Genomic DNA, 16352 nt, shown 5'->3' with positions numbered 1-16352 from the left:
ACAAAAATAAAAAAACAAATACTGTGGTCCATAGGCAATGGTTGAACTAGGGTAGTTCTGGTTAGTTGGGAAGCAGAGGTCATTACAGGATAGCAAGTTAGAGCTAATGGGAAAAAATATGGAAATGAGAGCAGTGAAATTCTAGGTTTCAGTTGCATAAGTAAGTGGAGGGTGATTTTTTTTTCTCTGCTTTCTGCCTTGCTCTCTGCTCATTCAAGAAGATGTCAAGACCTAAATTGCTGGGGACTTAAATTTGGGTCATTCCTTGCAAAGGAACTGACATTCTAAGTCCATTTCAAATAACAGTGACCCAAGAAAGACTATGTAGGCTACATCTCTTGGAGAGTGAGAGATGGAGTCGGACAAGGAGGGAGAAAGGAAGGAGCTAGACCCACAACTAAGACTTCCCTGGTTCAAGAAAATGAGGATGGAGCCCTGCTTACCTGATGTCTTCATGAAGGTAAGACAGGGCTTGAGGAAAGGGGGAGTGTGTGTGGCACACATCTCAAAACTTGGGATCCATGAACGCTATAGAAGTGACAGTGCAGAAATTATCACGTGGAGTGGGGCAATGTGTCACGTGACAGTCACTAGACAGAACCACTGAGACTATCTAGTTCCTGTGACACCTCAGTCAGATAGCCAAACCTTCTCAAATCTGGTGCAGGAAAGGAGGCAAAGGGAGAGTCATACTTCTATTTCCTCCAACCTTGTGGGAGAAGGGTTTTGAGATATTAAGTTGATTTATGGAAAAATAAACCGCCTGAGTTTATAGATGAAGATTTATACCTTAGGTTAAAGTATATTTTTTGTCTTCAATTTATATTCCAAACAGCACATGGTCCTAAGGCAGATTACTGTGGTTTGAGTTTTGCACCACTAACTAGACATGTGTGACCTTAGCAAGTGTCCTAACCTGGACCTCAGGACCTTTATCCATAAAACTGGGACTAATAATAGTATTCATTGCTGCAAGAATGAGGTGAGAGAATCTGTATCTTTGTCACAGAGCAGAAGCTCAACCATTAACACCGATTATAATTACAATAGCTTCACTTAAAAGAACAATTTTTTCTAAATGTACAAGAGAGATATATTAAAATGTTTCTATTATACTTGTTTGTAGAACATGACATTTGAAATGTGATATAAAGTCTCAGTTTTAATAAAAAAAATGTTTTAATAGAGAAAGAACTCAAAAATGTTTCTGTTGCTATTGTAGTACATTTTCATTTGCTGTAACAAAGTACCAAAATCTGGCTAATGTATAAACAGTAGAGGTCTATTTAACTCATGATTCTAAGAGTATGCTATGTGTTCTTGTGGGGCGTTTTTGTTTAAGACTACTGCTCTATCACTTGCACCACATCTCCACTTCTGGCTTTATGTTAATAAAGTGAAGTTAAGAGTCACACAGAGGTTCTACCCTGGCTGGCTTTGAACCAGGTTCCTCATCTGTCAGTTGCCTGAAAAGCTTGGATTACAGACTTGAGCCACTAGTACCTGGCTTGTTGGTAGCTTCTAGTTGCATTGTAACAGATAGAAGGCATCATTTAGTAAGAGCAAATGTGCTAGAGCAGGTTCTTTCTCTTCTTATAAAGCTACTAATGCCATTATGAGGCCTCCGGCTAATGTCCTAACCACCTCTCTAGGACCCAACCCCCAAATGCCAATAACATGTGGGTTTAGGAATGAAGTTTTCAAGAATGCATCTGAATCACTGCAACAGCCCTAGTGAATGATTTTCTTTCACCAGCCCTAAGAAATAAAAACATCTGAGTGCTTATGGCTCATGTGTTTAATCCTTGTTCTAGGGAGGTTGAAATGTGGAGGTTCATAGATTGAAGTCAAGGGGGAGGATAGGGAAGTTTACTAGAGTTTCAAACTGTAGGGCTGGAGATATAGCTCAAGTAGTAGAGTGCCAGTCTAATAAATGCAAATTAAAACCTTGGCATGAGAGAGAGAGAGAGAGGAGGGAGACATCATTCTTTTGATTCTTAAATAACTACTACTAAATTGCATGTGAAACAAATTAACATGAGGGAGAGTTCTGGGAAAAGGGTTTCCCCCCTACATCTTAAATAGCTGATCATTAGGATCCAAATAGTACCAATTAGGAAGGTTGATATGAAGCAGAAAGTCCAGTATGCTCAGTATTCTCCCACTAAATTGGAAATAGTTGGATTTTAGATACCACGGGTTTTAAAAAGGCTTGGAAAATAAAGTATAAGAAAAGGGACAATAGCTAATTTCTCCTTATAAATAATATACACTGGAGTACCTGTGGTAACCAAATTTAATTCTGTACAAATTTTAGAGCCAACAGTCTACAGTTGCTTATCCTTAAACTACACTGAGAGGACTATTTGCAAAATAAAAGTGTACCCTTGGATTGCTATGAAATTAACAAAGGTTGTAATAACGTGATATACAGGATACTTGGCATTTGTCTTCACGTCCTAGAAGGTATAGAAGAAGAATAGTTGTCCTAGAAGGTATGGAAGGAGAATAGTTTTGTATTGTAATATCTCTTATCTGAGAGCCCGGAGAATGTTTGAAACAGGAGCCACACCAACTCTTATATGCATCATAGATACCACTTGAACCACTCCCTTAGTCCTTTTGCTTTTAGGTTTTTTTATATTGTTGTTGTTTACTATTATCTTTAAATAGATGTACAAAGGAGTTGCCATTTAACAAAGCAGTTTATGAATGCAATGTATTTTTTTTTCTAGTCCTGGGCTTGTGCTCAGGGCTTGGGCACTGTCCTTGGGCTTTCTCAAGGCTAGAGCTCTACCACTTGAGCACCATTTCTGGCTTTTTTCTATGTACAAGGAATTTAACCCGGGTCTTCGTGCATACTAGGCAAGCACTCTACCACTAGGCCAAACTCCCTGAGCCTGAATGCAATATATTTTGATTCAGTATATATATGTACATGTGGTTGTTTTAAAGGTGATATACAGAGAAATTTAGTTATATAAGTCAGGTAATGAGCCATGTCACCTCTCCTCTCATTCTCTCCCAGTTTTTCTTTCCTGTCCACAGCCCACATGTTGTGTATTTTGACATAGTATCTATGTGCACTATTAACCTTTTGTCCACGCTTTCTGTGCCTCCTCCCAACACTGCCCAAAACAGACAAGAACAGAAAGCAAAACCAGAAACAACGGAGTTCGTTTCAATAAATATTATTTTATATGATCCTATGCACATAATTATTGACCCTTTGTGATCCTCTCCCAAGCATATCCTTTTTGGTCTCACTGTGTGAATGTCTAGAGACTTGTTCATTTAAGATATCCAGGTGTAGTTTTTTGTCCTTTACTATCCAGTGTGTTTACTTGTAGATTTACAGGCACATTCCAATGAGGAAAACCATGTAACCTATGTTTCTTCGGGTCTGGCTAACTTCATTTAATATAATTTTTCCAAGTCTTTACATTTCCTTACAAATGAGGCAATATCATTCTTTCTGATGGGAGCATTGTGTATATATATCACATTTTCTTGATCCATTTGTCTGCTGAGGGGCATCTGAACTGACTCCATATCTTGGCTTTGGTAAACAGTGTTGTAAAGAACATGGTTACACTGGTAGCTTTAGTGTAGCCTTGTTTGTGGTCTATTGGATAAACGTCCAGGAGTGGAACTGCATACTGTTTTCCAGAGTGGTTGAACATTTTTACACTCCTATCAATAGTGTAATAGAGTTCCCTCTTTCCCCACAATCCAATCACTATCTTATATAGCCATCCTAACGGGGGTGGGGTGGATCTCAATGTTGTTTTGGACCGCATCCCCTTTTCCTCCCATTCATTCAGCAATTGTTCTCCTCTTGGCCCAACCCTCCCACTTGTATCCATTTCCTGGTGCTTTTTCTGCTGGGCTTTGACTTTGTCTTTCTAAGGAATTACTCTGAGATCTCCATCAAGTCTAACACACATCAATTAATTCAGTTTAACCCCTTTCTTACCACCTGCTGTATTTTCTTATGGATTTGTAAGCCTGGCTTACTTCACTTAGCATAATATTTTGAGATAGGGTCTCAAGCTAACTTTTCCCAGGCTGGTCTTCTACCACAATCCTCTTGTCTCTGCCTACCAAGTATGTGAAACCACGAGATGCATGTTGCTACCATGTTTAGCCTTTAATCCATTTGTTTAAAAAATATTTTTAAAATACCTTGAAGTAGTTGTACAAAGGGGTTTCAAAGCAGCATGTCAATTTTAAAGCATACTGCTTCTTGCTCAGTGTCACCTTTTCCATTATTCTTCCTCATCTCTCCCAACCCCACCATCTCTTCTTTACACCGTTTCTTTAAGTATCCCACTCCAGGCTCATCAACTGGGGGTTCTCCAATTTTACCTGCAACAGTCATAACCTTTCAAGATGTACCCCACCTTACTCCATACTTTCAGCTTTGCCTTTTTCCTGCCTGTCATGTGCTAAAAAGGCTGGGATTAACATGTTACTCTTCTGGCTTCTGACCTGTCCAAGTCTTATTTCCCCATTCCGTAGGACATTCTAGGTCTAATCTTTGTGCCTAGGAACAACCCAGATGACTGGCAGTGTTTATTTTCTACAACATCAAAGTAAATCTACTCAAAGAAGTATGAGCCTTTAGTGGAAGGCAGGGTCTAGGTACATGACAGACAAAAACATGACAAGGTATCTTCTAGCCAGAGAGAGGCCACAACACAATGTATCTCATTGAAATATGACACAGAGAGGTTGAAGTTGTTAGTCAAAAGAGAGGAAACTGCTGAAATGGTAGTCAAACATTTTATCTTTTTGGGTTCTTTGAAAGAATAAAAAGCCTATCATATAGGAATAACTCTACCAATGTAACCCTGAAGAAAAATCAAGGAAGGGATAGGGTCTGAGATATTCAATGCCTCATAACTACTGTGACTTAAATCAGTTTCCTGTGGTCACAAACTAGGGTACATAGAAAAATAAAATTGGAAGCACAAGTGGTTCTGGAATCTAGAAGAGTAAAATCACTATCTTTGGGTCTGTATCAAGGTATCAATGAGGTCAATCGGATGCCTGACTAAAGTAGAATCAATACTTTGGTCTCTTCCTGTGCTGAAAGGCAACTGCTATTTTTTTTTACCTTGTAAGAACATCACTTCAGTTTATACGCGCGCGTGCGTGTGTGTGTGTGTGTGTGTGTGTGTGTGTGTGTGTGTGTGTGTGTAGGTGTGGGTGGGTGTGAGCTCTTCCTGTGGTTCTCTCTTATGAGAAATGTGTTTAAAGTTCACAAGGGTCCTCCAGGATAATGTTCTCAACATCTTTAACTGAGTCATATCTGCCAACTTCTACAATCATTCAGTCCTCTGGCCTGTACATAGCCCTCGGGTGGGCTCTCGCTACTCACCAGCCCACGCACAGTTCTCTTTTCCAACAAAAAGCAATTGGATCATTTTCCGGGTCTTCCCAACGTCATTAAAAATGGTAGAGAAATCAGTTAGGTGCTCCTTTGTAAGCAGTCTCTGACTGTGTGTGGCAGGGCATTGAATCTTGCCCAGGGATTAAAACAATTGGGAAATGGCTTTGGAAATCCAAACACAAAGACTGATGCTTGTCTGACATTGATTTCATAGTCTTGTCTACCAATTCCCACTTAGTTTTCTTTTTATTCTTCCCTTGTTTTCTTTATCTTAATGTATTCTCTCTTAAAATTGTAATGTGGTGCCCACGCTGTGCATTTCAGGGTCATTATTGCACTTCTTAGGAAGTTAAAGCCTCCATCCTTTGACCTTATGCTTTCTAATACCACCTAATGTGTACCATAATTGCCCACAAATGTGTGGTCTGTCACGTCTTATCACTCAGATGAAGCCCACTTCCACAGTAGGATGAGCAGGGAGGGAGGCAGAGCTCCTGCTACTTGCATCAGCACTTGTCCTCAGGAAATGCTGAATCCCAGCACAGAAAGAAAGTGTAAAAATGATAAATTTGTCACCTAATATGGACCACTGCACTCACAAGGCTGCAAAGCTTTACATTAATAGAGATTAGGATATAACTTTTTTAATTTGGAGCCTCATTACACAGTATAAATAAAAATAGAGTCCCAGCTATATCATCTCTAATTGCCTCGAGACAGAATGCTGATTATCTACCGAAGTTTTAGCCATGTGTTCTTGGGAACCAGCAGAGTTTGTTCCCTGCATTGAAAACAAAGTCAGAAAAGATATGTGGGTATCGTTAACCAAAGGTGGGGAGGCTGGATGTCTGCCATCTTTCCAGCTAATATTGTACTTGAACAAAATTTGTGAACAAAAGTATACTGGTATTATCAAAGCAAAGCTTGCATGGATATGGAGTTAGAGGAATGCACTTCATTTGTCTAGAGAGATGGAGGCTACTCATTCACTTCTACTTTTGAGTTCTTGCTACCGAGAGTTTGGAAAACAGCCACAGATTTCACTCCCGGCCTGGCAGAGACCCAGGAGAGATTCTGATGTTCAAAGCTGCTATCGCAGAGTCTTTTAGCATCCCCTATTACAACTGATTAAAGCAATTGATCAATACCAAACTTGGAGAAAAACTAGTGTGCGTATGCTACAGACAACATCCCATGAATAAATAACTCAGATAATGGCATTTGTCTTACTATCAAGCTCATCTATAATTTATCAAGAACGATACCCACAAAAAGAATACCTAGGACAATCACTGCTAGCATAAAGAATGAAATGGTTTCTATCTTCTGGGAAGTCTCTTGAATAACATAGGGAGGGGAAATGGCTACCTACCATAATAATGTGATCCAGACAGCGCCAAAGCCTAGGCTTGTCTGCAGTGAGGCTCTCCTTCAATGATATGTCAGCGAACATCTTTTGAATTCAATTCCTAAAGCTCAATAGAAGCTTTTAGAGAGGTCATTTGCTTTTCCATGCAGACATCAAATCAGTATTATGGAAAAAAATATAATTCACTGCCTTAAATAGATAAATTAACTGAGCACTAAGTATAGAGAGTATAAATTCCTCATGGGACTGAAATGCCTTTGTAATATAAGTGAAGCTTTCTATTTACAAAGCTCTCGTCTCCATTCTGGCTGGCACCGGCTTCAGTGGTGAAGGCAGAATGGTTGTCTCAGGCCTATGACTAACAAGACTCTCAACAAATGGGCAGGAGGCATGAGGAACTGATCTAGTATAAGTATAATGGTCACACAGCACCAGGAAAGGAAGGTAAAGAAGAATGAGATGGGCTGGGGTGCAGCTCTGTGGTAGACCAGGTGCCTAGCCTGTACATGGCCCTGGGTTCAATCTCCAGTACCATGGTAAGAAAGGAAAAGGAAGGCAAGAGAGAGAGAGACAGCGAGAGATACAGAGAGACAGAGAGGAAAGAAAGGGACAGAGGGAGAGAAAAAGGGAGGGCCTACAAAGAAAGGAAGGAAGGAAGGAAGGAAGGGAGGGAGGGAGGGAGGGAGGGAGGGAGGGAGGGAGGGAGGGAAGGAGGGAAGGAGGGAGAGAAACATGCAAGGAAGCAAGCAAAGAAGGGATGTGATTTTGAAGAAGGTATTAGTAATTTCCTGCTAAGCAAATTAAGCACAGGACTGGGTATGGCTGCTCACAACTATAGTCCTCATAATTAGTATGGCAAAGATCAGGAGAATTGAATTTCAGCATATAGACCAGGCTTATTATTTTATTTATTGCTGTTGCCATCATCATCATCATCATCATCATTATTATTATTGTTATTGCTATTATTATCTAGATATGATTGTGACAAGGATGTTGCAGAAGACATAGGTAGGAAGATCATAGTCTATATCTAGCTTATGCTTCAATACATGAGACCCTCCAGGCACTAGTGTCTCACACCTGAAAACCTAGCTATGCAGGAGGCTGAGATCTAATGATTAAGGCTCAAAAGTCAGCTGAGGTAGGAAAGTTTATAAGACTCTTTTCTCTAAAAAAAACTACCAAAAAAAAAGCCAGAAGTGCAACTGTGGCTTAAGTGGTAGAGCACTGGCACTGTGCAAAATAAAACAAGAAAGAAGAAGCTCAGGGAAAACACCCAGGCCCTGAGTTCAAACACCAGGACCAGCATGTGCACATACAAAATGAACTCAATGAATACCTAGTTTAAAAATTAGCTGAAGGTAAAAAGAGTTAAGAGTGTGGCTCAAGTGGTCTTGTACCATTCCCAAGAGTATGAAGCCTTGCATTCAAAGCTCAGTACCACAAACATAAAGAAAAAATAGCATCAATTAGTCACAAAGAAATGCGATTTGAGCTCAGTCAACAAGAGGAGCCCAGTCAACAGATTTGCAGTACAAGCGTGTAAAGGTTGGAGGGCTGTAGCTCATCGTAGGCCCTGAATTCTCAACTGGGAAGCTTATTATAGATTAAGAAGAAGATGACATTCTTGTCAGAGTATCGATCAATTGACACAGGCTTCTGCCTCCCTAGCTGATCCATCATTGGATTTCTCAGCACTTTTGAGTCATGTGATACAGGCCGAAGTTTACAGAAATCACTGTTGAACATAACCAGCTACAAACACCTTTTTTAAAGGGGGAAATAATGTCTTTCAAATAATGTCCATGTTTATACAGAATCCATAATCGCCATATAAAATAAACTTGAGTGGGTCCCTAATGTCCTCTAGAGATGCTTGTAAGTATTGCTTGCTAGTATTTATAGTCTGCAATCAAACAGGAGTCAAGGCCATAAATCATTATCCTGAATATAATATTTTTGTTTCATGAAAGTCTGAGCCTTCAACCCCAAAGCAACAAATCAGTCCACTCCTTATTGAGCCTGTCACAGCCCCATCCTTGAAGACTATCACATTTATTACTATTGTCAGCTGCCTCGTGTGAAAGAACAGGAAGGGGGAAGAAGGGCATAAATATAAATTGAAAAAGCAGTGCTGGGGGGGAGGGGTGGCCTGGCTGAAAGGAGGTAACACAACATGGAGACTTTCACCCCAGGGTCAGCTGTTTGATGGCCCATGTACTGATGTGGTGATCAAGTTTCCACGTCACCAAGAATCCGGCTGTTAACTGTCACCACAGCTGGGAAGCTGGATACAAGGGCAAAGTGCTCAGAGGAGCTGAAGGCTGAACTTTCAGCCTTTCTCCTGACCCCTGAAGCACTCTAGACCCCTCTGAGGACAAACCTGCGTCTCTAGGAACTGCATTCTATTATTTTTGCCAAGGGAAGTTTAAGATGCCAGAGAGGGAGAGATATTAGTTTGCTTGTTGTTGAGGAAAGATTTCACCTCGAGGGCTTTGTCTTTGACAGATTTGAAGAAACCCTAAAAATGTCTCTTCTAAAATAAGAAACAGTTGCTTTTGTTGTCACTGTATACATCATCACAACAGGCCTTTAAGGAGCCATGCTTGGGACAGAGAGGAGAAGCAAAAAGCAAAGTCTGTGACAGAGATGGCAGCCGGGATGGTGAAATATAAATATAAATATATAAATATAAATATATAAGCAATATACATATATATAAGCAATATAAATATAAAGCAATAGACGTATAAAGAGCTGGTCCAAGAATCAATTTTTTCTGTGAAACTTCAGTGAAGAAAGTTAGAATGTTTAGAAGCCCAGGAACGTGCTGAAGCTTCTGTGGATACCTTAGATGTAGATAAAATGGAACCATTTTGTTTGCTTGAAAAGAAACTGTCAGCTGATAGCTAATACCTGCAATTCCAGGTACTCAGGAGACTGAGATATGAAGATTGTGGTTCAGAGCCAGCCTGGGCAAATAAATCCAAGAAACTCTCATCTCCAAATAGTCAGCAAAAACCACAGTAGAAGTTTTGCTCAAGTAACAGCACCATCCATGAGCAGTAAAAGCCACAAGAATATGAACCTCTAAGTTCAAGTCCTAGTACCAGAGCAGAAACACATACATATGTGTACATGTGCATACACCCATACGTACATACATACATACATGCATGCATACATACATGCCTGTAATATGAATGTAGAGCTTTAGTAGGTAAGTCACATACAAGTGCTTGTGAAATTATTCACATGGAAAACACTGAAATGAAGAAGACAGACAAGCTACATCATTTAGAAATCACATGCAGAAGAATCATTTTCAGAATTTTGTATCCAACCCAATTTTGGTACTTTATTATCTAAATGGTCATTAGTAGAAATGTCCTTCCTTTTATTATGCTTCAAGTTGTTTTGATAAAACTAACTTTAAAGTCCCATGTGAACCAGAAAGCAGACCCATCAAAAATTTCAACTGAGAAATTTTCCTTGCAAAATTCCATTTACATTTTTTGTTCTTTTGCAATAATGTGGTTCTAATCATTACATGCACAGTATTTTGCCCAAGGCTGATTTAGTCCTAGCTATATAAAAATTCAAACACCATTTATGTACTTATAAAACAAAAAGCCAGCATCTTACTCATTCATAGCTAACAAGGAGTATCTGGCTTTTGTTTCCTCCAGAAAATGAGTCGAGACAGGGGATTGGCGTTTAGTGAGAACTGCATTGGAGAAGGAAAAAGCTAAATTACTGCTGGTTTTGTGTGATGTTGGCACAAGTGTTATTTTCTCCATGCCTCAGCTTTTCAATCTGGAATTAAAGACAAGCTACATTACAGGGATGTGTTAGGGATTAAAGCATAGGTGTATGCCATGCAAGAAGCACATGCTAATTCTTCTTTCGTTCAGCTTCAGGCTGGCCCTTATTAGGGAGTTTTGTTGTGCGTAGAGCTGAACTAAAATGAATTATGGAGAATTTTGGACATGATTCAGAAAGCATAGTGAAGATGATTTGTGCCTGGGAAATGAGCTTCTTGAGAAGAGACTAGAGAAATGGATCATTCGGGTAATACAAGTTGATTATGAAGGCCAAGGCTACTCTGATGCTAAGGAGCATTTCGGTTTATTGTATGTCAGTGTGAGCCCTGGTGGCACACATTTATAATCCGAGCTATTTAGGAGGTTAAGATCTGAGGATAAAAGCTCAAAGCCAGCAGAAAAGGCTAGTGGCTCAAGTGATAGAGGGCCATCCTTGAGCAAACACAAGAAAACAAAAGACAGCATAAGGCACTAAGTTCAAGCCTGTGTTACAGCACACACACACACACACACACACACACACACACACACACACACACACACACACTTACTATGCTCTTTTGCGATGTTTCCCTTCAGACACTCAGATGAATGATAATCAGTATCTGATTACAGTCAACCAAATTGTAACTTGCAAAATTTTAAGTAAGTTTCCTGTGTTAAATGGTAAGCATAAGAGAGAAAGATAATCTTTGTCTCACCCCAGGAAGCTCTAAAATGGGAATCAATTGAGGTAGAATTTATAAAGCATTTGGTATGGTGTCTAGTCTACTATATCATTGGCATTCAAAACTCTTGTGAAGATGTTTCACAAATACATTCCTTTTGTTTGAAATACTGTTTTTGCTAAGTGTCTGCCCACTTGATCATACTTCCTGGACTAGGGCCCCTGAAGCTAGGGGCTTCAACATGAAATTAACATAGGCAAGTTGTTCAGGCCTATGAATCCAGTAGTCACTTTGGAGGAGAAGACAGGATGATCAGAAGTTGGAAACTAACCTAAGCTACATAGACAGATTCTATCTGGAAAAAAAAAACCATTTAAAAACAAGCCAGGTGCTAGTGGCTCACGCCTGTAATCTAAACTACTTAGAGGATGAGATCAGAGGATTGTAGCTCAAAATCAGCTCAGGCAGGATTAACATCACAGAGCTGAAATGAGCTGTGGCTTCAATGGTGGCATGCAAGCCTTGAGTAATAAAGCTCAGGAACAACACTCAGGCTCTGAGATCAAGCCCCGGGATTGGTGCAACTTAAAAAGAAAATAAAAGAAATAAAACCAGAAGCAATAACGAAGCCAACAAATCAAAAACAGAACCTGAATGTCAGAAGTTACTGTAAGGTGTTAGGGAGACAACTGGCTGAGATTTTGTTCTGCAGGTGTTTTAGGTAGAGATGGTAGTATAGTCTGTTGTTCTTTCCGTTACTCTGCCAAAGGCAAGCATTTTCTTGAGTACTTGAACAAAATGCTGTGAATATTATTAGACATTTTATACTTTTTATTTTTGCAGATATTTGCAAGTTTATTTTATATACCTATATATGCACATTCCTACAACATATTTATGTATATATGTCTATTTGAGATTTCCTCAAGTATTCCTCAGGAAACATGTTTTTGTATGTTTCAGAGAAAAAAGTACTCTAATTAACAATGACAAAATCAACCAAAATAACACCCTATGTGAACAAAATACAACATCTTTAGATGGCAGGATTCCTGTACTTTTCCCATAATCCATCATTACTGGAGTGTTGTGAGCACTGGAGAAGGTTTCCATGAATTAGAAGATTAAATCATACAGCAAGAGTAATTGTTCTCCACGTTTAGACTGTTTAGGAAGTGAAGACAGCATCTTAGTTAACTAAGATCCAGACAAGCAAGCATCTTCCAGATTCGAAATACAGCACCCCAGTAAGCCTAAGAGCTGAAGAGAAGCACACGCAAAGAGCATGAGACAGTCTGTTATTCTAAGACTGCCAACAATGAAGAAGTGAGCCAAAGAAGCTAAGAAGCTTGTCAGTGGATGGTTGAGTGTTCCCCCCAAATTTAACACTCCTACAAATCCATTTGTAAGTCAAGTTTAGTAAATCAGTCTTCCCTTTGAAGATCACAGTGTAGCCAAAAAAGATTCCAGCAACTAATGTCAACTCAGGCTTTCTTTTCCTTTACCTTATATCTGTCCCATAACTGAGTATCTATAAGGTAACAAAGTCCATATAGTAATCATTTACTATGTCAATGCGCTCAATCAATTTAGTCAGTCTACTTGAAATTTCAGTGGGAACTTATACATTAATGGAATTCACCTTCCAATCTGGTCAAACTGTTCAAACACATGTGTCTGTTCTGTTGAGGATCTGTTTTGTGGTAGGCTAATATCCAGGCTGGATTCCAATTCCACTTTGCTTCTCAATGAAGGTGGGTGCTTTGAACATTAAATTAGTAATAATTATTGAGATTGCTGTAATGATTGGCACAGCTTAGAGATGATGAGAACACTGTTTTTATTTGCTTAAGAGGATTGTTTCATTCTGTGTGTTCGCATCTACCAGAGAAAATACAGTGAACTTTGAAGGTACCTGTTATCTATTGGAATGCCCATGGAAAATGAGGTACTGGGTTTCCTAAGACAATCTTGGCAATAGAATATGTAAACCACCGAAAAAAAATTAAAAAAATTAAAAAGAATCCATATGGTACATAAGATCTCTCAAGTGAAAAATAAGGCTTCTCAGCAAAGGAGCCTTGGGGGATTCTGAAGTCAAATTGCAAGGAACAAATGTACTATTTTAATTTTGGCCTTAAAACTTCCTCTCCTGGAATGGTCTCAATATCGCAATCTCTGCTCAACAGCATTCTCCAAGCTAGAAACTCCTGTTGTTTCTGGTTTGCTTTTCTTCAGAACTCTACACAGAGCTTTGCAACCCCTCCTACAATCAGCCTTAGAAAACCTCAGAAGATTTGATAACCTAATTCCCAAACAGTCCACAAGTAGACAGAATTCTCCATGAAAAATCGGTTTCTTTTTTTTTCCTCTCTCTGCCTGATCTTCTTGAATTCTCATTTCAAAGATGTTTCTCTGGGGCTCCAAAACCCTTTTGTTCACGGAGACACCTGCTTCCACAATGCCCTATCCAGCAGTCTAGGGTGGATTTCAGTCATCTTTGGACTTCAGGAATGCATGCATGTCTCTTTTCAGATGCCTGGTGTGGCCAAGACCAGGCAGGGAGAGCAGGGAGAGCAGGGAGAGGTTCCATCCAGCTAAGACAATTTGTCACTCTTCATTATCACAAGCTGTGTGGCAGCAGTGCTCGAGTTAAGGGTCAGTGTGACTTCCAATTAAAACCCCCCATGGAAGACAGATTTATGTTTGGTCGTTTTCAAAGCACACTGGGCTGCAACTTATCATGTGAGTTGTCAAGGGAGAGGCACTTTCTCTTTTTTGAGTGTAAAAGGTTTAAAAGTCATCAATTCATTTTGTTTAAGATACAAAGACATAAATGAATGGCTGGGTTTCTTTTGTGAGTTTGAGATTTTCTTTTTCTTCCTTTCCTCTTCTACCTTATTTTTCCCTTCATCTCTTTCCCTTTTCTACTTCCCTTCCCTATCTCTCTCCCTTCCTTCCTCCTTTCCATCCTTCCTTCCTTTCTTTCTTCCTTCCTTCCTTCCTGCCTTCCTTCCTTCCTGCCTGCCTGCCTCCCTTTCCTTGCCTGCCTTTTGTTTTTTCTTGAGAATGAAAAAAGCACGAAGGATAGATGTTTTCTTGATAAATAGACACACTGGAAATGTAAGTCCAATTTTCAGAATTCTGTCTTATCTATTGGTTATTCTTGGTTTTAGTGACTATTATGGGAATTATATGATTAGGAGAAACTCTTAGATAGTCTTCACAATTTTATTTTGGGAAATCAGAGGAGTGCCCACAACTTTTTGGAGTAAGTTCCTTTACACAAAGAAAAACCTGGCTTTCTGCTTTTAAGGGTAAGAAGTATGTACATTTAATCATCTTGGACATGAAATCAAATTCATGTTGAGACATTTTGATGATGTCAGCACAAATAAATCAATTACTTTCAGGAATAAAATTTTCTATCACATACCTGTGGCTTAAGAAAAATTTAATAGAAAAGAAGATGTAGAAACAAGGCAACATGTTTAAGGAGTTCCTGGCAGAGCAGATGCAGTCTGGAGATGATCTCTGCTTATAATAAATGAGAACTGAAAGGAAAGAGACAATAGCAAGATGAGAGTGGTTTTTGTTGTTGTAGGGGTATTTTGGGGTTTGTTTTGCAGTTAGAACATTTCTTGGCTCATTTGTCTTTAGAAGAATTGTTTCTTTAGGCTTCTTCAACTTGTATTTATTTGTTAGTTTACATAATTATTTATTTTTGTGCCAGGAGTAGAGCTTGAACTCAAAAGCCTTTCTGACTTATTATCTCATTTTTTTCATAGACTTGAGCTTACCATTCATTCACTCTTCTCAGCCTACCAGCCTATTCTCCCTGGAAAAACAGTTAAGCTCCGTATCCTATTTATTTCACTGTAGCTTTTAACTGTGATAGGATGACTCTCAGCATTTACAGTTTCTACATGGTAACCTTGGGCTGGGAGCTGGAAGACAGAATTCACATGAACATCAAAGCCTCCACCCAGAACTACCTGGTAACCAGTGGAATCCAAACACACAAAGAGGCCTGAAAAATCAAAGATGGATGTAGGTTGTAAAGAGCCTCCACTTGCTCTCTTGACCCACCTGCAATTCCTGATACACATGGTAGATCTGGTCTAATAAGGAATCCCCTTTACAAGTTTGGTGGTACAGAATGTGTAAAAATAATCTACTTTGTGTTAGGAAAATTGAGAAATCTTCCCAAAGCCTCGGAGAAGCAACCTAAAATGTCATCTTGGGAATTGAGAAGTTTCCTTTTAAGATCCAGTTTAATCCTTGAAATACCACTGAGTTTTACAATATTCTCTCAGGATTAAGTGATAGAATAATAATGTAGCGATAGAATAATAATGTGAAATAATGTGATAATAATAGCTAACAGTTATTGAATCAACTATAGCAATTGCAGTGCATGGAATGCTGGCCTCCTGACAAACATGATCTTGTCAAAACCTCATAGCAGGTTTTAGTCTATAATAATTTTTTTTTAAATAAGGAAACTGGCCAGGAGTTTGGCCTAGTGGTAGAGTGATTGCCTAGCATGCATTAAAACCCAGGTTCATTGCTGGGTGCCACATGCATAGAAAAGGCTGGAAGTGGTGTTGTGGCTCCAATGGTAGAGTTCTAACCTTGAGAAAGCCCAAGGACAGTGCTTATGCCCTGAGTTCAAAGCCCCATGACTGGCGAAAGAAAGAAAGAAGGAAAGGAAGAAAGAAGAAAGAACGAAAGAAAGAAAGAAAGAAAGAAAGAAAGAAAGAAAGAAAGAAAGAAAGAAGGAAGGAAGAAGGAAGGGTTTTTTCTAACTAATTTACAAAAGGACAGTAAATCATTTTGAATGCTGGCAGGCCTAATCAGTCTATTATTCACGCAGCTGATAGATGCCTGAATATTCCAAGTGTCTCTAGCAAGTGACAATGTAATGTAATTGGTCAGATTTTCCTGTTCCCTAGAGATGGTGACCACTCCAACTCAAATGAAAAAAAAAAAAAGAGAGAGAGACTTATTTTCAATTCTTAAAGAAAGTGAATATTTTAAGTTTTCTGGGTAAACTGTCCATTTGAAAGAAGAAAATGCCATTGTTTACAATA

The 16352-nt window shown here is 39.2% G+C and overlaps 1 long non-coding RNA gene across 1 annotated transcript in view; it reads left to right on the top strand.

The window, feature by feature from the left end:
* Window positions 1-201: 201 nt before the first annotated feature.
* The window catches only part of LOC150046067 (uncharacterized), a 62382-nt gene continuing 46231 nt past the window's right edge, over window positions 202-16352 (top strand). Inside the window, exon 1 of the long non-coding RNA XR_016532676.1 lies at window positions 202-460. This is a non-coding gene — a long non-coding RNA (uncharacterized LOC150046067). The remainder of the gene's footprint in view (window positions 461-16352) is intronic.

The sequence above is a fragment of the Megascapheus bottae genome, chromosome 26 (assembly GCF_031878675.1).
Source record: "Megascapheus bottae isolate mThoBot1 chromosome 26, mThoBot2.hap1, whole genome shotgun sequence".
NCBI lineage: Eukaryota > Metazoa > Chordata > Mammalia > Rodentia > Geomyidae > Megascapheus > Megascapheus bottae.
This window is presented reverse-complemented; position numbering and strand designations above follow the sequence as displayed.